Source organism: Amphiprion ocellaris, chromosome 6 (assembly GCF_022539595.1).
Source record: "Amphiprion ocellaris isolate individual 3 ecotype Okinawa chromosome 6, ASM2253959v1, whole genome shotgun sequence".
Lineage (NCBI taxonomy): Eukaryota > Metazoa > Chordata > Actinopteri > Pomacentridae > Amphiprion > Amphiprion ocellaris.
In genome coordinates, this window is record NC_072771.1 from 30136757 (window position 1) to 30162395 (window position 25639).

Below are 25639 nucleotides of genomic sequence, written 5' to 3' on the forward strand. Positions count from 1 at the left end.
TGACAGTGGCCTTGATGCATAGGCAATATTTTGAGGCTACATGCAGACGTTTCTTTTTTCCCCTTGTGCTGTGGGATTCTGTAAAGCTGAGTTGAGGAAGCGCAGAGCAGGAATGTCTCATTATGTGATTACTTTAATGTTAGTGTGCAATAATTATAAAGTCAACAGCAGTCACAGAATTGTACGTGGCATAAAGAGGGATTCCCTCTTTATGTTTTCCAACAAAAACAGCAAGTGGATGAATGCTTCTCTGATCTTTAATCTAGCAAAACACAGAGTATATACGCAGTAAAAAACTTGTAGAATGTGTGCAACTTGTAGTTAATGTCTTATATAACTGTTAAAGCTTTATAGATTCAGACAAATGTTTGGGTTGCCAGCACCGTTCCCTCTAAGCTGCGCGCATGCGCAATTGCGCACTGCTGACACGGTCTCCGCGCACAGAAAATCTGCACTGCCCACAAAAAAAAAATCCAACCTAAATTGTAAATAAAATAAACACGTAACAATTCATTCTGTGCTATTTTTCAGTGTGAGTCAGTGAGTGACCGGTGACTGGCTGCTGCAGCCAATGATGCGATTCACATACGTATTTACCATAGACTGTATATAATGGTATTTACGCAAATTTCATTATCGATTTGTTGTGTCGCGTGATTCGTGCGTCACTCGCCGTGTCGTGGAGCCGTCTACTCCACCTGCAGAGCTTTGTCAATGCTGGCTGACAGAAATAAAGTTTGTTTAAAAAAATAAATAAATTAAAAAAAAAAAAAAAAAAAAAACTCCACCTGTACCACCTGTAGAGCGAGTTGAACAGAGCGAGGTGGCGGCAAAGCGAAAGTAAATTCAGAGTAAATTCAACGAAACATGACCGACACGGAGAAAACAGTTCGACCGAAATCCTCAAAAGTGTGGCAGCATTTCACGCTTCAAAAAAAAAAAAAAAAAAAACATGCGTAACATGCAAGCTTTACAAAAGTAATATGAGATGGAACAGGAGCACCACGATGATGATAGAGCACCTGAAACGCAACATGTCGCCGACGAGGATGAAGGAGCTCAACAGCAGGTAAGTCACTACAATATCCTACGTTTGTTCCATTTTAAAGTGAGGAAACGTAACGTTAGTCTCTCTGGTAGCTCTCCTGATGCTAGTGTTTGTTAGCTGATTAATGACAGTGATAGAGCGCGTGTGTGTGCGCGCGCGTGTGGAACATTTTATTTCACTTTAATCAGCTTAAGCAGGGTTTGAATATGCTTTATAAATAAACGTAACTTGGCCACAATGGCGATAATAATTTCAAGATTGAGCCTCAAGTTTAAATTTTCTGACAAAGTCTGAGTGAAGACACTGGTCTGTGTTGGAGTGAAGCAGGATGAACTGCATTTTGACCAAATAGGGGTTAAAGTAACTTATTACATCTACTCAATTTATATAATGAAGTATTTTTTATGGTGCTTGTCCTATCACCTATCTATCTATCTATCTATGTGTGTGTGTGTGTGTGTGTGTGTGTGTGCGTGCGTACTTTGTGTTTTGCTCTTTGAACTACTTATATGCCTTAACCTAATACTGCAAATAAAACAAGATAATTACTGAGTTGTTGTAAATTATGCTATAATACATACTCAAACTATACTATCTTTCTCATTTCATCAACAGCAAAAAATGACAGGCTTCATGATGAGAAAGACATCATGTCCACCACAGCAAGCAGCTGTCTTGACTGATCATCACTGACATGAGGCCTCTGTTGATGGTTGAAGACAAAGGCTTTGCTACAATGATCTTATTTGTTCTGTCAGTCCAAATCTTCTCTTTCTGAATAAAGCAGCGGAAATTAAAAAAGTGTTTTTTAAAAAAATCCGATTAATCGAAAAAAAATAATCGGCCGATTAATCGATTATTAAAATAATCGTTAGTTGCAGCCCTAGTAAGAATAGTTTTTGGCTCTTTTTTTATTATGAAATCTTGTTGAGAACTTCCAGTCTATGAGAGCTAACTAGTTAGCCACTAGCAAAATGCTAAGGCGAGCTAGCAGCTTGACAACCAAATACCAGACGATTAATAGTAGCTGTAGTAGTACAAGCAGTAGTAGTAATACTAAAAGTACAAGCAGCAGTAGTAGTATAAACAGCTGTTATAGAGTCGTAGAAGTAGCATCAGCATTTGTAATAGTATTCCAAGTTGTAGTAGCAGTGCCAGTATCAGCAGTTAATGTACTACCACTACTACTATTAGTAGTCACATTGCTATTACTACCACCAATACTACCAATAGTAGTTATAAAGGCTAACTCATGTATATCCAGATTAACATCTATGTTCTTCCTCCAAACCCATTTTATGATTGGGATTACAGGCAATTCTTTAGGACTGCTCTCAAATAATTGAAATGTTACTAAACAAGGTTATACTTATCAAATTAAATAGTTCTGGTCTCCAGTATATTGGCGAATTCAGTTTTTTGTACTTAATTTATTGGCATGATTTCTTTTTAATATGTTGTGTACAGACTTAATTACTTCTCTGTCTACTTTTCTTACTCCATGTAGGTTTCCCAGAGACTATGAGCTGAGGAGGAATTGGAAGTTTGTCGGCTTAGACCTGGTGTCATTCCATCAGTGTTAAACTTCCCAGCTCATCTTGGAAGAGTACGTGCCAGAAAGACCACAACCAAGCAGCCTTGAGATCTTAGGCAGCATCTCCCTGAGGTGGGTGTCGATGGTGTTCACAGTCAGGTCTGTGGTAATCCCGTCAAAAAACAAAACAGAAAAAAATCTAGATTATAAATCAACATGTAACCAAAGCACTCTGTGTATAACGCCATAGTATAAGATGTAGTTCAGAAAATGTCAAAGTATAGTACGCTTTACTCAAGAATAACATAGTATGGCCCGTAGTTCATAGTACAGCATGTTGGCAAGAAGAAAAAAAAAACATAGATTATTGTGTGGTTCAAAAAGCACAAAATGATAGGATGTTGCCTAAAATTGTCATGTATGCTATGTGGTTCCAAAAATGTCATAATGCAGTATATTGTCAAAATAGTATGTAATTCAAGAAAACATCAGAGTATAATATGTCATCTAAAAAATGCCATAGAATAATAATTTCATTGCACAAGTAAAAGTATAGTAACTTTTAAAACTGTTCGAATTCTTATATGTTGCTAAAAAAAAAAAAAAACTAAAAAAAACCATCACAGTAATATGTCAATTAAAAAAGCCTATAGTATAGTGTGTCGCCCAACAAACATCATAGTATAGCATGTTGCTCTAAAAACGTCCCAGTATAGCCTTTAGTCCATAGCTGTCAGTAGGTGAGGAGCAACACAAAAACAGTCCAAACGCTGGTTTCCAGAGGGTTAGACGAGAATTTATTTGAAAGAGGAAGTTTACAACAACACAACATGTGAGGGGGTTAAAAACAAACGGGTGGTAGTAAAATAAAAATAAACAGAACTAAAAGTGAACTTCATGTTGACATTGATGGGCATTCCAACCAGGAACAAAGTAAAAGATAATCAATATGAAAAAAAACTCTTCCTGTTCACCTCTTAAAACCCAAAAACACACCGCAGTAGCAACCTAAACTAAAACTACCAATGGGTTCCCTGTTTTCCTTTGTGAACAATTCAAAGGTCCCTCTCTATCTCCCCACACATCCACCAACCACTGGAACACATCTCCAAAGTTCTGCTGGGCCAGCTCAGCTTCCCCTCAGAAGAAGTGCCGCCACCTGCCAGATGAAGGAGCCTTTTGAGAGGCAGCTGGCATCGTGATTGGACTGTACTTTGGTCTGTTCCAATCCAGCTTCAGCTCCAGAGACGGCAGGCGGGACGAGTCAACGGAGGCCTGGTGGACGAAGACATGCAGCTGAGTACAATCCAGAAAACAACAGAGGAGGAGTGCAGCGGCCCAGTATAGCCTTTGGTATGAAAAAACACCATCATATACATCATATATTGTACAAATAACAAGTCAAAGGAAAGAGACATACATTGTAGAATTGTAGTAACTGTGGGCTGACTGATTTACTGATTCAGTATTTTATTTTTTACTGATTTACGGTAATAAATAAATTTAAAAATGGCGCTACTTTGGCTCTGAACATTTATCTACCTGTGGTGGCTCTGTCTTCTGGAGTGATTTGATTGGTTATACGTCACGAATAAAACTCCTTTAACTTAACATCTGTAAACAAAACAAAAACGTGTCAACAAAGTTTCCTGTTAGAGTTTGTGTTCTTCAAAGTTTAACTCCAAGATTTTAAATACTTTCATTTACGGCAAATGATTATCTACTCCAAATGTGTCACTAATAATCATTATCAGCCTTAAAAACCCACAAAACACCCCTTTATACTCGACCACACTTAGTACGGTCCAGTTCCCCCTTCTATAAATCTGCTTGGAATCTTCCACTTCCTGTTTGTCAAAGTGGCCTTCTACCTGGACAGGTTTTGTTGGAGCTCATGCAGCCAACATTTTGGGTAACTGCACTTTAATATGGATGGATGACACTGAATTAGAGTCTGTTTTAATGAGACTGAGTTAAGATGTGTAGCTCTGTCATTAAATAGGAAATTATTTCTCAGAATTCACAGAGAAAAGTCTGAAATGTTTGCTCGGTTAGCGTCCCACATGTTCTTTGGCTCAGCTAAAGCTAAGTCTCTCCAACTTCTGGATCTCTTGAGTTGCTTGTTGTTAAAATATCTTGCTAGAGGTGCTGAAGCTCAGGAAGTCTGAGATGTTTGTTCAAAATTATCTAAACTGTCCTCTTTTGTTTGAACTTTCCCTCAACTTAGGAGTTAATGACAGAGCAGCACATCCAGACTCAGTCTCATTTATGTAGAGATTAAACTTCAGTGTCATTCATTGATGTTAAAGGGCAGTTTTTCAAATGTTTGTTGCACATGCTCCCAACCAAACCAGTCCAGGTGGAAGACGATGTGAAGAGAAAGCTCCAGAGGATGAATATCACACATTTACGTTGGAAATAAATGTCCTTTAATTAGACATTGTCATGCAAAAGTTGGATTTCCCTTTAATGATGTTCAAATCTTTGTTGTGTTTTGTTGATGTTGGTTTCGAAATGTTTTTTGACACTCAGCCCCAAAGATTAAAACCTTCTATGGCTCACAAGCTGCAACAATTCACACATTATCAACTATCTTTCTGACTAAACTAAGATAAAAAGTGAAAAACTGCCTGATTCCTGCATCATGGTTGTAAATCTTTTTGGTTTTTATGACAGTAAACTGAATATATTTGGGTTTGACATTTTATAAACCAAAACAAGAAATGAATTACTGGAGAAAACAATCAACAGATTAATGGACAAAGAAAATGTGTTTTCCAACATATATGGCTGAATTACTCCAACATTACAAGATACATACAATTTGAATTCAATTTTATTTGTATAACGCCAAATACAGGTCAAATTGTCTCAAGATGCTTTATTTTTATATATTTGTCATATTTAAAATATGACAGTAAGAAATTTAAACCTCTTTACTAATCCAATTTATTACTTGGTTTTTAAGAGACTAATCAATAATTACAATAACTTTCTCCACTAAAACTAATAAACATGAGGTCAAATAGAAGGAACAGTTTTAAATACTGCAGTCCCACGATGACAAGAATAAAGTTTCTCAACAAAAACTAAATTTGTTGGTGGATTCCATTAAAGTCCTAATAAATGATAATAAAGTGTGATACTAAAGGTTTGTGGTGCTAAAAATGTCAAAGTAAAGATATCAAGTTGAACATCTGGATGGAGGTTGATAAAAGTTGACCTCCCTTCATTTCTCTGGAGCGACTCCATGGATTTCATGGATGGTGCTTAAAGACCTGCTCTTCTAGTCGTCGTCCTTCTAGTCGCTGTAAAAAGTCACTCCATCCTGGCCGACTTCAACATCTCTTCATGACAACTTGTTCTGCCTCCGACCTCGTGGAAACTCCAGAAACTCGGGAAAACCCGTCGAGACTCGAAGAACTCGTGGAGACTCGAAGAACTCGTCGGGCGGGGGAAGGTGTGGTGGGCGGTGGAGGGAGGTGGGGGAGTAGAGGGGGGAGGCCGCCACCCACCTCCCCGCCTACTCTCCGCCCTGACTCCACCCAGACTCCGCCTTGGCTCCACCCATGTGGTCACTTCAGAAACTACGATGCCAAAGGGACGACGAATTTATTTCTTTTTATCTGATCTGTAGCTCAGTGAGTTAAGGATTTGCCTATGGAGCTGCAGGTCGCTGGTTCAAGACCAGACACTGCTTAAATTTTCTCAAAATCCTGACAAAGAAGAACAAAGAAAAGGGCCGGTGGCGGGTCTTGAACCTGCGACCTTCCACTTGGTAGTCCTCTTCTTATCCCTCTGAGCTATTCGCTCAGATACAAATTCTACTTTTTTTTGCGCATTTATCATCTATTTTTTTGCCATTTTCGAGTTTTTTTTTTATTTGAGTCTCGACTCGACCGTTTTTCTCAGGAGGTTGGACTTCAGCCTTTGTGCCGGAGGGTTGAACCCTCAGTTCCAAGACTTTCCAAGCCTCCAGACCTCCCGAGTCCTCAGGACCTGAGCTTTCACACAGTCTGAGGGCTGAAATTTTCTAAGTCCCACAGTAGTTCTCTGTTAGATTGAACTTTCAGACAGTCCAAGGACTGATATCTTCTAAGTTCCTGAGTAGTTCTCTGTTAGTTTGAACCTTTCCACAGTCTGAGGACTGAAATCTGAAAAGTTCTTGAGTAGTTCTCTGTTAGTTTGAACCTTCAGACAGTCTGAGGACTGAAATTTTAAAAGTTTCTCAGTACTTCTCTGTTAGTTTGAACTTTCTGGTTAACAGAAGCCTTAAAACTTGTGACCATGAGTCTTGATTTCACATTTAGATCATCCATCTGAGTTCTTCTCAGACCTTCACCTGTGGGTTTTTTAGAAATCCTCAACAAACTTTGATTCTCTTCACTGAACAGTAAAATTTGTGGAGATCAGAAGGTAACATTAGTTTGATAAATGCCTTCAACTACTAGTAGACTTTATCTGGAAAGCAGTTTTCTGAAATGAGTTCTTAGTAAATCTGTCCATAATCAAACCAAGAACATAGAAAGAGGAAATGTTTGAAGAAACAACTTGATGTTTTCGTTTCAGATTAGAAAACGCTTTAAGACTTTTATCTGTTTTTTGCTCTTTTTGATCGTTTTATTGTCTCTTCTGTTTAATTTGATCTTCTAAAGTCTAACTGGTGTCTTTTCAAATGTTTTGTCTTTAGTTTGATTCTTCTTAAACGTTTAGTTTTGCTCTTTTCTCACCTTTTATTCTTTTCTAATGTCTGATTTGATTTCCAAATGTTTTGTCTTTTTAATGTTTAATTGTTTTTTCAAATGTTTTATCGGCTTGTTTGAGTTTTTTTCCCTTTCCCAATATTTAATGTTTCGATTAAATGTTTAAGGTTTTTCTTTTAAATGTTTTACCACCTTTTAATGTTTAATTTTCTTTTTAAATGCTTCATTGTATTTTCTGTTGAATTCCTATTTGAAGTTTTATTGTCTTTACGATGTAATTTTCTAATAAACATTTAATTTTTTAATTAAATGTTTTGTCTTTTTAAAGGTTTAATAATCTAATTAAATGTTTTGCATTTTTAAAAAATGTTTAATATTCTTCTTGTTTAATTGTATTTTTTAAATGTTTATGGAAAATATTTTATCTGTAATTTTGAATATTTGTATTTTAAAAATTTTGTTTAATTTCATAATGACATGTATTGTATCTTGTTGAATTATCTAATTCAATATTTTGTCTGTTTAATAGAGTTAAACATTAAATACAATTATATTAAACTGACAAAATATTGAATTAGATAATTCAACAAGATACAATACATGTCATTATGAAATTAAACAAAATTTTTAAAATAAAAATATTAAAAATTACAGATAAAATATTTTCCATAATTAAACATTTAAAAAATACAATTAAACAAGAAGAATATTAAACATTTTAAAAAATGCAACACATTTAATTAGATTATTAAACCTTTAAAAAGACAAAACATTTAATTAAAAAATTAAATGTTTAATTAGAAAATTACATCTTAAATTTCTTAATTTTTTTTAATAATAAAACTTTTTAAAAGTTTTATTGTATTAATTTTTTTTCCTTTGATTTAATTGCTTTTTGTTATGTAGTTTATTTCTTTAACCTTCTTTTTCTGTCAAGATTTTAACCCCAACCTTAAAAATGAAATAAACCCTTAAATCACAATGAAAATACTTCTGTTGTCACCATCATGAGTTAGTCAGTTATTCAGTTTATCAATTCAACTTTATTTGTTTAGCACCTTTTACACAGATGACACAACTAAACAAGCAGAGAAAAAAAAACTATGCTAAAACTATGATTAAAACTCAAAAACATTTTTTAAAAATAGATTTAACATGGTAATAAAATATGTTGTGTCCAGGGGATGGAGGGAGTTTATTGAAGTCTTCTTGGGCTCACATGGGAAATCATTTAAAATATAAACTTGATATTCAGTCTAAGGAAACTGGAAACTGCAGAGTGACAGAAGAACCAAGAATATCTCCTGTTTTCTCCTTTAATGAGTCGACTCTTCTTGTGCTTTCAGACCAAAGAACTACAGACTCTTCACAACCTGCTCAAACTCTTGGTACAGGACCTCACCACACGGGTCAAGAAGGTTTCCGTCTCATTTCTACTCTGAAGCTCACCTTCTCCTGCTCAAACTGCTGACAAATGTTTCTGCTGCTCTAAAGTCTGGTCTCCAGAACTTCCTAAAAACTCTCAAAGTCTCTTCTGCTGCAGGTTGCTTTGTAGAACTGTTCCAGAAAACCTCACTAAACCACATGGAGGAGCCTCAAGATAGTCGTCCAAATGAAACTACAAAAACCAAACTAGCACAACCCAAACGCTAAAGTCTCCTGCAGCCTACCAGAGAACCTCTGAGAACAGAGAATCAGGACAGGAACTCTTACCTTCTGGACAACCAACCTTGGTCCACAAACAAGAATACAGAATGTGTCTGACCAAACCTCTAAAGACTCACTACAGCCAAGATAAAGACACAACTCAGCTGCATCAAACCCACTAATCACTGCACACATTAGCACCATCTGCTAACTGTGGCTAAAGAACCACATTTACCAAGACAACTATCCAGTACAAAGCCCTAAAACACACCAAGAAACACATTAAAGACGATTTTACTGCTGGAAGCTGCAAGCCAACGCCTAACCAACAAACTAAAGCAACAGAGCCAAACCCGGTTAGTGGTGAAGAGAAGCAGAGGAAATGTTTGTCTGCAGCCACATAAAGCAGGAAGACACTGAGCTGCTCAGGTGTTCCTGATAACACCAAGCAGCCACCTGGACAGCCAATAGGAACGCAGCTTACTGGAATTCCAGAGGGCTGGCTTAGTGAAGGAAATTTAATTTAAAGTTGAAGCAGAAAGTTAACAAAGAAAGTTGAAAACCACCTTCTGATACCTGAAATCTCTGAGTTTTCACACAAAGAACACCTGAACATGTCAAACTGGTTCCATAGTAGAACCATCATTGTAAAAACGTCATAGTATGGTGTGTTGCTCAAAAAACATTAGGACCCGGCTGTCAGGGGACAAACATGTAAGAAACATGAGAACAGAGAGAACCCAACCAGTAGGTCACAGTTTATCATCCCCCAGTCATCTCCTGAAGTCCATATGGTGAGAGACATTAGTATCTGGTTGTTAATTTACCAGAGGATGCTTATAATCATGCTGATGTGGTCTGTACTCTACAGTATTTTAGTGACTCAATAAATGCCTAAATGCTTTTTAGTTTTTAATAAACATTTAACAGCATATATGTAATCAATAAATGGCCTTTGCCTATCTTAAGAAAAATTCACTCAGAACTCTATGTTAACTACTAAATAAATAAATACATGCATACACACAAAAATAAGGTAATACATTAACTGTGTTAAGATAAGATTTAGATTTTAAAAAAGTTGTTTGTTTTTGCAGAATCCAGTATTGCTCACTGGTTGGTCATTACATTTTGTTAGTTTGATTTCACTGTTTAAAATGATGCCACCTCTTTTCAGACAGAACCTGTGATAATAAAACAATACAAAATTTTTAGTTCTGTGTTAATAAAGCACTTAAAGCTTTAAGTATGGCCAAATGCTTTTTTCAGAATTAAATATATCACTCCTTAGGTGGTAGTGGCCCCAAGTTCAGTAAAGTTGGAAAGATATTCACAGATTCGGACTTCCAGCATCAATAACTCATTAGATATCGGTTGTCAAAACATAAACGGTGCCTCTTTCCCATTGTTGCAAGGCAGACAATGTGCTACAAGCCCAGTTTTATCAAAAGTATCTGTCTTTCAAGCTACAGGAATAACACTGGTGTCTATGGAGTGAACAGGGTCCGTCTGCAATTTGCAAAACCGCTGCAACAGTAAAGAGAGACAAATATTCAATAACTTCACTCTTATACATTGTAGTGTCACTAAAATCACTGCAGCCTTCAACTGGCTCCTGTTGACAAAGTGTTTTAACAGAAATGTAAATGCTGTAATTTGATTCTTTTAATGAACCATGTAACTTGAATGGATGTGATGCTGGTGTGACCACAGTGCACACGTCTGATGTTGCTCACAGTGGTCCAAGGGACGCTCAGGGAGTTTGTGTGTTTGCTCACACTCAGGAAAAACTACAGGGAACATTGGATGCCAGTTTAAGAAGCATATATGTTTGACCTCTGCCTGCATATCTTGGTTTGGCCTTCCAGCTATGTCTTTGATTATCTTGGATTGTGCAACCATTTATTATCTGGAAAAGAGCATCCCACACAAATCTATTTCTAACATCCTATTAACATTTAGAACTGCACATATAACAAGTTAAACCATAGCTCTTTACTAATGACTTGATAATATTGATAGAGTGTTTGATTTGGACGCCAATACATCAATATCCATTGATTTCTAAAGGTTTGTAAGAGCAATTATGTCAGGAATTGTATTTTTCTATAATCCTCTATTTTAGTTATGTAACTGTAAACCCTCAATAAAATTGATTCTTCTTTGTTTCTTTGAGCGTGGATTTTTACATTTAGGATGCCCGTGTTCATATAACTAGTTTTACAATGTGCAATTCACTGTTACAATTTAGTCGGTAGAATTCTGGCTTGTATTAAATGCTCATTTTTTGGTGAAGATTGCTGGTGAACAAAATCATAAATGATGAACGTAAACCCTAAACTCTACATGGATCCTATGAGGTTAGAAACTTACAAATGCAGAAACAATGATGTAGTTGCTGAAAGCTAAATATTTTTTTAAATAGCCATGTCTCAGATGCAATATTTTTAGCTTTATTTTTACATTTTTGTCATAAACATTTGCTGATCATTGTCTATAGTAATGAGTCCACATTTCTTTCTTTTCACTCTATAGTCTCTTATGGTTAACTTATTGACTGATTGTGTATCTGGATCAAAATCTGCTGCACACAACTGCCCTTACATGGATAAATCAAGTTGGACTGAATTAAATTGAACTGAAACAGGATGTCATATTTAGAGCCTACAAAATTCTGTTTCTTTTCAGCCTATCAAAGATACTGACAGTTTAAACACATTTGAGCTCTTTCAGAGACACTTTGATCAATCATCTGAGCAGAAAGTTTTAGTAACTGATTTGTAGATTTTAGCTGTACAGTCTGTGATTGTAGCAGAGATGTGAGTGATGAGAGATCTCTGCGGTGTAACTGGTGGAGTTGTTTTGGGTGTGTTCATGTTGCCCTGACCCTACCTGGCAAATAAAGCACAGCTTGCTCATGCTGGAAATATAAACCACTCGCTCCGACTCTCTCTCTCTCTCTCACACACACACACACACACACACAACCAGAGCATGTGTGCACTCTCTCACACTCACAAACTGAGACCGCAGACTGTCTGCAAGGTCAAACCGGTGGATCAGCAGCATCCCCAACTCCCCTCATCCTTTTCTCCATCTTTCCCCCATCCCTCTCTCCCTCTCTCTCCCTCTGTCTCAGTGTGTCACCTTTCTGCCCTCAGCCTTTCCCCCCTCCCTTCCCGTTCTCTCCTCCATCTCCCTGTGTCAGTGCCCCAGGTCCCTTCCTCCCATATCACTTTCCCCCTTCTCCTCCGTTCCTCTTCCCTCTGTCCTTTCCTGGTGGGTCATCTCCTGACCTCTTGGCCTGACCCTTTGCTCCTGTTCTCCTGCTCTTCCCAGTATTACCAGCTGCCAGTCTAGTTTGGGCGCAGTCTGGTACCATGAGATGGCCAATGGCAATGTCGTTTCACATGTTATCACTATGCATTCTTTTGCTGTTTGAGTTTCATTTCAGACCGTGTAAGCTCTTCTGACTTTGGGCAGAATGACACCTTCACCATAACCTGCTTACTATCATTATAATCACCTAACCATCTCACCTTTATGTGGTGCAGGATTACTTGTAAATGACATGCAAATAGCTTAAAATCTGTAGACATGTTACACAAAATATGGCATGCTATTTCTACACATTGTAGTGTGTGGAAAAGGCTGTAGCTGTAATCCAAATATAACAAAATCTGAGTCCCATCCCAGACAACTGACATCTGGAATTCCACGCTTATTTATTCATCTGAACACAAAACATCTGCCGTTTTTAGGGTCCAAAACATGCTCCTTTTTTGTGCTTTCAGATCTCTTTCTAGCGTAACTTAACATCAGCCGTGCAAAAATAAAATGAAATTTGAGCCTCTAAGATAATTTTTTTTAATTAAACAATTTTAAATATGCACAAGCTGAATTCAAACTTAATATGTACAGTGTTGATTCTGGTCACACAGCGACAGACTAGTGTGGAATCAGCCAAGCAGACTTTGCTTGGCTCATTCAGCACTTGGACTCTGGAGTCAGATTAAAGTTGAGAAAATGAGCACTTGAAGCTTGTTTGCAGAGACACTCGACTTAGTTGAAAGCATGTCACAAATCGTACGATTCGCGCTGATGATTGATGCAACAATATGAATTTTGACAATAAAATACTGAATAAACTGAATAAGACAGCAGCAGGAAGCCACAGAATGGGATCCTCAAGACTAATTGGAAATGTAATCTGCCCCTGATTTAAGGCAACGCATCAGTTAAAGCTCGTGATTTGTCTTAAGACCCGAGCACACCAGCATTTAAAACAGCAGAATTGACTGTTAGATTTTCTTGCAGGGGTGAAGTAAATCTGTGCGAGTTTTCTCGTGTCAAGTTCATCTTTGGCTACTTGTAATTTTACACTGTTGAGTAGTAGCAAGACATCTTGACAGTACTGACCTTTGAGGGCACGAAAAGTCAAGAGAGCCCCATAAGTGAGGAATCTACCGAAGCTTATTATCTGTGTTGCAACATCCTCTTTTATTTAACCTCTGCTGTCAGAGTACAACCTGCTCCACGAAAGAGGAACTGTTTGCAACTGTCTGCAAGACGAGTCGATGGTAGTAGGGGATTTTTAGCAAGTTCATTGCTATGAAAAGTAGTTTGTAGTCTTCAGAAATCTTCTAAATTTAATAAAATGTTGTAGTTCAAAAAAACAAAATAGTGACTTGACCAGGACTTGTTTAAAACTCAACTATAACTTCCCCCAAAGACTTGACAACTGTAAATGAGCCATTCGCTTCATATTGCTGAAATATGAAGCCGTACGACAGTATCTGTGCCTTTTTGTTCCCGTTACCTTCACCTTTTTTCCCGCCTGCACCACACATTTGTCTATCTTTGTGTTTTCCAAACAGACCTCAGAACCCGTCTTATCCTCCCAGTCCAGCCTGGCCCAGACCTGGCCAACTTATCACCCAGGCCAACCCATCTTCTCTCCATTACACCACAAACAAATTGGTCTGTTACACCTCTGTCTGGACCCAGATTGCATTTCTCTTCTCATCCCTCACCGCCTCAACATTCTTTCTTCTTCACTGTGACATTTTCAGACGGTCAGACACCTTCTCTCTCTTCATGTGTGCCCTCGCTGCTTAACTGCCTTTACTTGACAAGATTGAATCACATCTCTCTTTTACTCCCTTTTACACATGCGCACACACAAACACACACATCTCCAGAGTGTATAATATCTACCCACACAAAACTAAGACTGCCATTCTTACCCACAAATGCATGGGCGACCAGAGAGAGAACACACCCAAGGATAAGTTCTCTGTGCAACACACATAAACCATTTCATCATTTTTTTATCTCAACAGTTCCAGGAACTAAACTCAAAGTCCCGTTTGCATTTTCTGTTTGCGTTTCTATCTCCAAAGAATCATGCAGATTCAAATAGGCCAATAAAACCAACAACAAAAAGAATGCTTTGACAGCTTTTAACTACTTTGGTTGAGATGCAGTTTTTGCTCACAAAGAACAGTTTACTGTTGTGCAGTTGCAATGTTTGAATGGATATTGCAAAGGAGATATGCAGCAATGGAAAGAGGGGCTGAAGGAAACAAAACACCTGTCTAGAGCAACAATTTGATAACATTTTTTTAGTTTTTTGTTTTTAAATGTCCCCACATTGAATTACTTAAAAATTTAATTGTTTTTAAGGGGCCTGTTTACTATAACATATGTGCTGGAGGGATAGTAGATCCAGTCTCACACTAAATCTCACATTAAAATGTGTTACACCTACGCTGGTCCACAATGGAAAAACACGTAGAAAACACCTTTTTCTTTTCATGATAAATGAGGGAAAATTGTGAGATGCCTACATTTTTTTTTTTGCTTTTCTTTTCTATTGGCCTATGCCCACATAATGCCGACATTTCTTGAACTTCACAATTCAGTTCAGTTGTATTTATATAACACCGATTCACAACTTCTGCCATCTCAGTGCACTTCACATAGTAAGTTGAAGGTCTGACAAAATTATAGAGAGAAACTCAACAAGTCCAAACAATTCCTTCTTACCAAACTTGTTGGCAACACTGAAAAAATCCCTTTTAAGAGGAAAAAACTCAGGCAGAGTCAGGCTCAGGGAGGGCAGTCATCTGCCTTGACTGGTTGGAATGAGGGTAAAAGGGAGAACAAGATAACAGACAGAAACCAGACAAACAACGCGTAATAAGACAATAAACGCCAAGTACGTCGGTAATGCCAGTAACCGTGAATCAGAAACATATAGTTACAGAGTCTAAGATACCTGCAGAGAGGACAAAACACAAACTACAAGAGAGAAAAGACACAAAGTTAGTGATATGCAATGGTGGTGCCTAAGTATATAAAAAGAGAGAAAAGAGGAATGTAAAAGAGAGGTGTTGAGTGTATCATAGGAAATCACCCCAGCAGTCTGCCCCTACAGCAGCAGAACTAAGGACTGGTTCTGGGTCAATTGAGCCAGCTAAAACTGTAGCATAAAAAAACTATAACATTTTATACATAAAAAGAGGGGAAGACGTGTAAACTTTCACTCTGGAGACAGGTTTGAGTCCTGTGTGGGGCCACTGTATTTTTGCAATTTAGTTTCCACTTTCATTTTCAGTCCGTTTTGTTTCTGTCTGTGTTATGCGTCATGAAGTTCAAGCAGCAAAACTACTTAGTTACATTTAGGAAAAGATCACGGTTAGGGTTAAAATGCACTCGTACAAATCCTAAACATACAGTTCTGGTTGGTTTCTACATTATTTTGCTGTCAGTTCCCACCTGAGTTACATTTTGCACCGTGGACCTATAGAGCTCATACACATTGTATTGTGACTGTACTGGTTGAACAGAATCTAAAACTGCCTTCCCCACAATTATCTGATGTCTAAAGCAGCATCTGACCATCCACTGTAACTTTCCAACATTTGTCCTCACTTCACGTAGCAGCTGGGCAGCAGCATGGAGCTGAGTAAGCAGGGTTTGAACTTCTCTCTTGAGCTCCTTTTTCATTATTTCATTCTACACGACTACTTCCATGACTTTCCATGTGTAGAAATGAAACACTATGAATGTTGTCTTGAAACTGTAGCAGTCTCAATGGTTTTGAGCCACTGAAAAGCATTATCTGTGAAGCAATGGATTTTTTCCCCTAAACTTAGACCTTGGTAACTCAAAGTGAAAGACAAGTAAAGTTCCTGATTTCCTAAAAAAGTTCCTAATTGATCCCTCCAGTGGAAAATGGGCTTTTAGACAACATTTAATATATGGTGTACTGTATGTATGCACTTGTATACAGCTGATTTTCTCACATTTGTGTGGGCAGCTAACCACTTGAGTTCAGGTCACACAGCCTAAAATATCCTGAAATCTTTATCCACTTGTATTCCCTCTGAGTTTTTCACCGATCTCAGGTCACATATGAGGCCTCGTCATTGAGTTAAAATTCTTAACTGCTGCTTTGGTATTTCTTCCAATACTCACCACTGAGTAAAATGATTTAACCACAGGATTATATCGGCTTTCACTGCAGGCAGAGACATGGTATACAAGAAACACTCCTCTACTTACCAACATATATCAAACCGCACACACATGATGCACTAGTGTGCCGGCAAACACATGCTGTCCTTCCCTCCTTTGACTTCAATGGCCATTATATCGAGCAAGGCAATAGATATTTGTTCCTGTTTACTCAAACCTGCCAATGCAGCCTTTTAATCAAACAATCTCTCTCACCTTTTTCCTCTCCCTGGCCACCCACACTTTCTCCCAAAACAAACATATTGACTGGGATTTCAGGAGGGGATAAGAGCGGTAGAACGAGCACAAACTTTGGGTGTGGAGGCAGGTGATGAAAGTCTGATAGACACGTACAGTCAATTTTAGGTGTGTGCTGTGTTGAGCTTTGGATCAAGCCTGGCTTTGTGAGTCTGCATTAATGATTTGGTTTCAGCAAGGTCCTCACTGCATGGCCCTGTGTTTTTGTGTGCACATGTATGTACATCTTTGTGGACATGTGAGGATGTATGTTCTGTTTTAGTTGTGTTTTTGTGCTTTATTTTTTCCCCCTCTTGTGCAGAGAGGCAGAAAGACTGTGCAAGCACAGATGATGCCACTGTAACAGGGGCAGGCTATCTTTGTTTACAGTCCATGGGTCAGACACAGAGAAGGTTACACAGGTTAATACAATATGGGACTGAAAGTGGTAAGATGGTATATGGGAGGAATGCAAATGTTCTTGATCTGATCTAAAAGCAGCAAACACAAACTGTATGTATCGGATCTGAGGTCCTTTCTGTTATAAATCTACAACATAGGAGGGCAGAGTAGGATAGTACATTGGATGAACACATTATTGTATCTTAAAGGAGTACATATACATTTTCCCATATTAACATAGAAATTGGCACAAAAATCAGGCTGGGTCACGGGATCTGAAAGAAAAGTCCTTTCCAATAAATGTAGTTCCCAAGAGCAGAATCTGAAAAGAACAGTGGGGCCTAAAGTGATCTCCATTTTTCATCAGTGCACCATTCAAGCTGACCATAAAAAGCTCACAGTGGAAGTCGACAGGCTGTGCCAGGATCCTGCCTGCCTCGCAACTCCACACAAAGAGGAGACACAGCGATGTTTCCGTATGGAACGTGGCCATGGAGCTGCAAGATAATCAACCACATGGCTGCCTGTGCAAGCTTGTGACTCCCTTCCACAGCCAAAAAAAGCAGGAAGTCACCACTTATCTGTGAGTGTTTTGAGATACTTGTCAAGTTAAAAAGCACAAGTTTCTCCCAGAAGGCCCTGCAATCAGTAATGACTGACACCTCCACTCCTTACTCCATGCATTAAAAACGTCTATAAAACAAAGCTTGATCTGGAAACTCCAGGAGGAGCAAAACAGGAGGGACCCATCTACAAGGACACGCAGGGCCAATATAAAATATGTTTCATTTTATTAGATTAACAAGAATAACAAGAATGTCAATATAGAGAAGCAGAAATACAATATGTAGTAGGAGGGCTGGGAAAATATAACAAGAGAATTCATATGTCTGAAATATACATAAGTGTTGCTCACAGTCTTTCATCAGCATTAAAATATTGCTCTGCTTTTAAGTAATTTCATCCAGTCTGTGTGGTGCAGTACATGGATAATATACACTTATTAGAGCGCTATCAGAAATTATTCACCAAGCACACTCTTGCTCAAGGACTGTGACTTGGTATACATAAAGAGAATCTAGTGAGACACTTAGGTCAATTTAAGGTCTCCATTCTTTATTTGTTTTTTATTGTGTGTGTGTGTGTGTGTGTGTGTGTGTGTGTGTGTGTGTGTGTGTGTGTGTGTGTGTGTGTGTGTGTGTGTGTGTATGCAGAATGAATTTTTGAGGGAGAGCAGTGGAGATGTTGATACACAGTCTGTATCTCGGAGATGAAGGGACAGTCCTCCGCAGGAGCTCACAGCACAGTGATGCATGGCACATGCTTTGCTGATAAAGCTCACTAGAAAGGCAAATGCACTTGCAAGTGCATGAGAGTATTTGGGAGTTTCAGTGCGACACACACTGTCAAGTGACTGCAACCCAACATGTTAAAAGTCAACTGACTTTGTGGTTTTCACTTGTGTGAAAAGCAGCCCAGAGATTAGAGTTAAGATCAGACGTAAAGATAATATTGTATAATGGAAATTCTGCATGCAGTAAAGTGATCAAGTGATCGTGTAGTTAGGTAAAAGCCCAGTATTAACTGTGAAATATTCAAATAAAGTGTAAATAGTGGAAAAGGCCCATTGTGGTAAATCTACTTGTATTTATTTATTGCTTCGTGGCCAGGCTTTAAAGGAATAGTACACATATAGGAATAGGAACAATCTCAGAAAATACCCCTATTCACTTTCTTGTCAAGAGTTAGATGAGAAAACACATCATTTTCAGAGTACCACTCATTAAATATGAAGGTGACACTAGTAGCTCATCAGCTTAGCTTAGCACAAAGACTGGAGACAGGGGGAAAGAGCTATAATGGCTATTTCTAAAAAACCTACATACCAGCACCTCAAAAACTCAGAAATGTCTTTTTTTATTATATATTTTCTATCTTATTGGTTTTATCCATACAGTGTGTTACGTGAGGGACTATTTGTTGGCCCGCCTGGAGTCTTCTCATCAAAGGAACAGCAAATGGTCTGCATTTATATACTGTAGCACCTTTTAACTGTAGCAGTTCGAACGAAAAACCTATACAGTGTCTTACGAATGTCGCCATGAACCAGCAGAACTTCTTCAATACACCTTGGCATTGATTCTCCAAGTCTCTGGAACTATACTGGAGAGATGCAACACCATTCTTCCAAACGATATCCCCCCACTTGGTGCCTTGATTGTCCTGGATAAGACAGCTCCCATTAGGATAGAAAAGTTTCATCACAGGATGAAGGCAATCACTCAGACCAACTTTGTATTGACTTACAGTGACCCTTCCCTGTAAAAGGACACGAGGACCAAAAACATGGCAATAAAATGCCCCCTACAGCATAGCAGAGCTCTTGGATCCCCTCACTGTATGGGTCAATGGCTCCACTATTTGTTCTTATCACACAGTGTTTATTCTCTCCTACAAATGAAAGAAAACAAGATACAGACTGTTAATTACTGAGATGTAGAGGTGCTAGTAGGCGGCCTTTTTCCTTTGGACACACCAGGCTGTTTCTCCATATGCAGTCTTTATATTAAGCTAAACTAACATCTGCCATGGCAGCTTTCTATTTATATCTACCATTCACAAATGATAGTGGCATCGATCCTCTCATCTATCGCTTGGCAAGTTCCTTTTTTTAACACCTATTTAGAATAAACATCTTTGTTTTAATAATGGAATTGACAGCTACATGACCTTGCCTGTTGGTGAGAGGTTATTTTGAGGTTATTGGTTTGTTGTGTTCTTTGTTTGATCTCCATGTGAGCAACCTACCATTGTACCCGTACACACCAGCATGCTCGCAGAAACAAGACCAAATTCCTCCACGCTGACCACAAAACCGTCTCTCCCATGAAACGAAAAGTACTGCAGATGAAGACAGAAGAGACAGAATGAGGGCCTTTCCACTGCATCGTTGTTTAGCTTCATTGTGACTTTGCTGCCCAGTTATTGAGTCTTTACAGCTGCAGTAGATTTTTCACTAAAGTTACTTACATGTGGAAATGTATGGGTATTTAAGACGAGGTATCTATGGCGACTATGTGGTTAGTACATTGGTAACATACTGCAATTTCTGGCAAACAGTAAAATGGGGATTGTTTGTACGGCTGTAACCCTATTTGACATTAATGGCATTTCTCTTGAGCTGAAATGAACACCCACAAGCTTTTAGGGATTAAAGGGCACCAGCTGTTGGCACCAGTTGATAATTGGTGCAGAGTGTTGAAGTACTGAGGGAGCTGGTACTGCATCTACTGTAGTTCACCAGGGAGAAAAGAACAAACACAACAGAAGGCAGACTCTATGTTGCTTCTGGATGTGTGCAGAACAGTAGGATATAAAATGTAACCCCAATTGCAATCGGTCCATAACAATCAGTATCATTAGTGACACAACAGGAGGTATCTATTCAGGACAGAGTTTCAGTGAGACACTACCCACTCCACCTACAGCCACATCTGTCTGGATGGATGCCACACCACAGCTGACCCACATAATAAGCAGCATGTCAGGTTGGGAACATTCAAACTCCTACACCTCAATCGCTGGGGAGCTCCAATGCAAATAAAATTTTAAATAATTAGATGAGTCTGTATCCAGCCCAGTTAATTGCCTCATCATGTTGTCTCACTGGATTCAAGCGGTAATGTGTCATCTTTATGTGCGACAGTGAAAAACACAGATGTGATTCATCTGCCTACACATAATCACAGTAGCTGTAGGATTCCAAAGGCAGTTTCAGTTTTCTTCCCCCTTTAGTGGTATGAAGGAGCATTTGAGCATGCGGTGAGTGCTACTCAACGTATCTTCACTTTTAATATTTGACTGCTGATTAGAGTTTAAATTGTGTGCTTGTGCTAGAATGCATATTTGAGTGCTGTATATGCAATACAGGCTCTCTACAGCATACTGTGTGTGCTTTCTTGCCCCTAAACTGGAAACAGAGAGGGAAAAACACAGAAAATGTGTTTGTTAGAATGAGCAGAAACAGTAAAAACATAATCAACACTATTTAACACACTGTGAACATAACATGGTTTCACTCAGAAAGTCACCACTTAGATCTAATTTATCTAAATGAATTTATTTTCTACCTTAGTGGGGTTCCAAACCCTTTACAATGTTTCTCATTCAATCACACACTCACCAATACTGGGCGAATAAAGACAGGTGCATATTCAATATGTTCAGATTAACAAAAAACTGTTTGTGGTTGCAGACTGATGTTCAAAACAGAAACTAGAGGATTGGTGCACTTAAAACGTTGATTTCCTCATTTGAAAAAAGCAAAACTTTTAGTCAATTGCCATTACTGAACAAATACAAGCATTCACATCCATTTTACAAAGGTTTTTTAACTACAGTTCCACTTAAAATGTGCCAAAATGCCCTGCTCTCTTCTTTTTGTGTCTGTCCCACAGGTTGCAGAAAAAAATAAAAATAAACTTCAAACACATATATAGTAGAACTGACCTTGTTTTTAGTTGTTTGTTTATTCCCTTTGGATGTGCATAAATCTTTACAGCCCATGGTTTGTTTGGCAACACTGTAAGATAGATGAGCTGCTGCTCACCTGCTGGATTTCTGATGGGTCTTGTTGTCTGCTGTTGGATACACTGGAAGCATTACTTTTATCAAGGCAATTAAAACATTGAAATTACCAATTTAAGTTAATTCTTATACATGAAAATGCTAAATACCAATCCTCAACTTCAAGATGATGCTTGATAATGGTTTTAATGTATCGGCCTTAAAACCACTGAAAGGTCTAGTGAATAACACTGATCATGTCGTTACATGCAATGTTTGTTAGGAAACCTTAGGTCCTGGCATTCATGTGGATATTAAGTTGACAGTGAACACTCCCAGTGGGCCGTGGTTTCCCAAAGTGGGACAATGCGCCTTGCCTCACTGTAAAAACTACTAAGGAACGGCTAATGGAACACAATAAAGAGTCTGGTGCACTTACCTGGCCTCCAGATTCCCCAGATCTCAATTTGATCAGGCCCGGGATGTGCCAGAACAAGCCTTAACGATGAAGGTGCCGATCCCCAGCTCACAGAACCAAAAGTATCCCTGACAACTTCCCAGTGCCAACATACCAAGCACCACAACATCTACCACAAAGGTCCCATCTTCATGTCCCGAAAGGTCAGAGATGTTTGGTGGCAAAAGTGGGAACTACACTATATTAGGCAGGTGGATTTAATGCTGCGGCTGATGGGTATAATTTCAAATCTCTACGATTATAGCCAAAACATGATACAGTGGTTGTCACAGATCGGTGAGGAAAGTGACCTAAAAGCAGACACAGCAGAGAGATGAAAGCAACAAAATAAACTTTCCCTTAAGCAAAAGGTTAAGAACTGGCAGGTAGGGGAGACAACAAAGGATGGCTGGTGATCCAGGTAAGACACAAACTACAAGTCCAAGTGCAAACTAAAGAAAACCAAAAACAGAATCAAAAAAACTAGAAAAACACAAATCTTGGAAAGACCGAAAGAGCACATAGAGCACAAGCATGAAGAGGAGGTTGAAGAAGAACAAACTGGCACATGAGAAGGGAAAGACAAGATTTTTTGTACACTAAGAACTGATCGATGAGACAAGACACAAATGAAACTCGTTAGGGAAATCAAAAGAGGAGGGAAACAAAAAGGGAGAAAGTAAAGACACAAGCAACACATGAGGGAAGAGGAGTTTGAAATAAACTGTTGATGATAGAGGGATCATTTGCATGATTCTTGCATTGTGATAGAATCTGTGTGTTTGCAATGGTTAAAGTGTCGAACATTTTCCATGTATGCGTCCCTACACCACAACAGTTCGCCTATTCTGAAAAGACAGTTAACACAATAGACGTTTCTCCATGGAGTCAGAAACCAAACCCCACAGGTTACAGCCACCTGCAGAGACAACCCTTCAGTTTCACATTCCGAACCCACATTCAGACAGCGATACCTACTGTTCGCTCTATAAGATGATGGTGATGGTAAAGATGAACATGATGATAGTGAGAGTGATGGTGGTGCTTGCAGCGGCGATGAGCATGAAAACGATCATAGCTCGCTATCGCAGCCAATGACAGCGGTGAGTCTTTCACAGGTAAAGACAAGCACAGCAGATACGCTGGTTATATCAGGTTGACAGTAGGGGTCCTGGCCAGAAGCAGCAGGACGGGTGAGATCACATTAAGTGGAATGAATGTGATTGGGCCCCAGGCTTGTCATCAACACATAGGCTTCCTACTGTTTCTGGATTGCATCGTGAAGGGCAGTGAAGAAGGATCCAAACATTGCCTGCAATTTACTGGATGGTGTTTGGAAGCAAGTGTGTGTATATTTAAATCTGAATGAAAGTTTATCTAGTGTGAAGAACAATGAAATAGACATACATCAGGTCACTTAAAGAAGAGGCAGGGCAGTAAAGCATCACTTTCAAACTGACGGAGTGGCTGTTTTTTGCCACCAGGAAAAAACACTTTGAACCCCGACTCTACTACTTACACTTTCAAACAGCCTCTTAAGTGTCACCCTGTCTTGTCACGACACATGCGCTGCGAAGGATGTCTCTATCTCTCTGTGTCACTTTGGTTCTGACAGCTTCTCTTTAAACTCTTATTCTGTGGATGGAACCACTTTTCTGATTCATCAATCCTCGAAAAAAAAAAAAACGAGAGGAAAGAAGAAGAAGAGCTGGAGGACAGAAGTGTGGCGGATGAAGCTGAGAGCAGACTTGTCAGACATATAGAGTGTCGTTCTCTGATTAAAATAGCACGTTTTGGAGCGACAAGCCATGCTGGTTGTGAGGCAGCGTGGCTATGTGACGGCCCTGGTCGATAGCACTCCACCGCAGCGGAATATGAAAAGTATTGATCCGCTTTTTACCTCGGACAGCTTTGAACACAAAGCCTGTGATGTTTCTGTAGCCAACCTTCAAAGTCAATACACTTCTCCCTACATCACTCTGACTTGTAAAGAGAAGGAAAAGAGAGAAAAAGAGATTCCTGTCATATCAGACAGAGAGCGGCATCCTCCTCTGAGCTTTGTGTTGCAGAGGTCAGCATGGTTGTTGTGTTTATTACCACATGGATCCAATGCAGTGGTGGGAGAGGGAGGAAGGTGACGAGGGTTGAGGTCAGATGAAGAAAGGTTAGAACCAGAGAGAGGCAGTTTGTGGCAGGGAGGGACAACGGCTGGAGATGGAAAGATGAGGGCTTGCCAAGGCCACAACCTCATGTCTTTCACTCATGTACACGAGGGTCACTTCTCGTGTTTGCGAATTAGCAAGGCAGGGCTAACACACAAAATGTTTTTCTTCCACACTTTCTTTCAAGCACATACAGAGAAGAAAGGCGGTTTAAAATAAGCAGCTTTAAGCCTTTAGACTCCGGAAAATCAATGGAATCAAGAAGAACTGACAGACGCATTTAAGGGCGCAGATCTTGTGTAAGAAAATCCTCCTTCACAAAGAGACCTACTGAGAGAAACACACTTGGGACAATCCTCAATGTTAAAGCTTGCTGATCTCAGATCAGAGCAGGGGGAGGTCTGCAGGGAGTAATACAGAGAGACAGACAACCAGAGAGGACCAGAATAACAGATCGCAGAGCAGCCTCTGAGATCACACAGGAAAAAACACAGACAGACAAAGAAAGAAATCGAAGTGGAGATGCTTTTTCTTGTCTCTGAGTTGTTCTGATGCACTGTAACCATGCTCCAAAGGCTTCCAAAGCTATGTGGGGATACGTGTACGATGCTGCAATCTCTACCTTTGATACAAACTCTCAGCCTGATTACCTCTCCTGGTCAGTGGCGTCAGGTTTATTCTGGAGTCTGTGTGAAAATAGAGAGACTGTGATTAGAATTGAGTGAGTAAACGCACCAGGGTGGCTGAGAATTGGACACATCTGCTGTGATCAGAGAAGATGTGTGGCTCTGTGGACCTCTAAGTAGCTGGATTAACCACTGGCCATGGGGCTATTGATGTTATTGAACTGAAACGGTGTATGAGTCTGCCGCTACAGCCGGTTTGCGTATTCACAGGCCAGGCGGTGTTGGAGAATATAGAACTGCCAGCAATTAATCTTGAGAGCAAAAGATTTTTGTGAGGCAGGATTTGATTATTTGGGGGAGAGTCAAAATTTGCATGATTAACAGCAAGTGTGCTCGGAGGCCACATATCTCAACTATCCAAAATTAACAGTAATTAATCCACATTACAAAAGTTAACCCTCCATCTGCAGCCAAATGTACAGTATGCCGGTCAATTATGAGGAATTGACCACGGTGCACAATCAAGATTCTTCTTTAAAATCACATTCAATAGTAGAACATAAACTGCAAGAGCATTGCAGTTGTTGGTCTGTAAAAGTAATTCCCAAGTCATTATTTCATGTTGAGCAGCTGTCTCACTTTGTGCAGCGTCAATAATCAGAGGAAGGGAAAGAAATGTGAGAAGAAGTGAGATGAAATGCAATCCATCTTTATTTGAATATCCCATTGTGCAGAC

General features: G+C 39.1%; 1 long non-coding RNA gene across 2 annotated transcripts; it reads left to right on the plus strand.

Annotated features, from left to right (window-relative positions):
- Positions 1–629: 629 nt before the first annotated feature.
- LOC118471059 (uncharacterized) lies at positions 630–11628 on the plus strand. Of its 2 annotated transcripts, XR_004848275.2 has the most exons (5): positions 640–1069; positions 1664–1801; positions 2556–2714; positions 3644–3935; positions 8632–11616. It is a non-coding gene; the product is annotated as an uncharacterized LOC118471059 (long non-coding RNA). The 2 variants fall into 2 exon arrangements; XR_008601938.1 differs by having other exon boundaries at positions 630–1069; positions 1664–2714; positions 8632–11628.
- The last annotated feature ends 14011 nt before the right edge of the window (positions 11629–25639 follow it).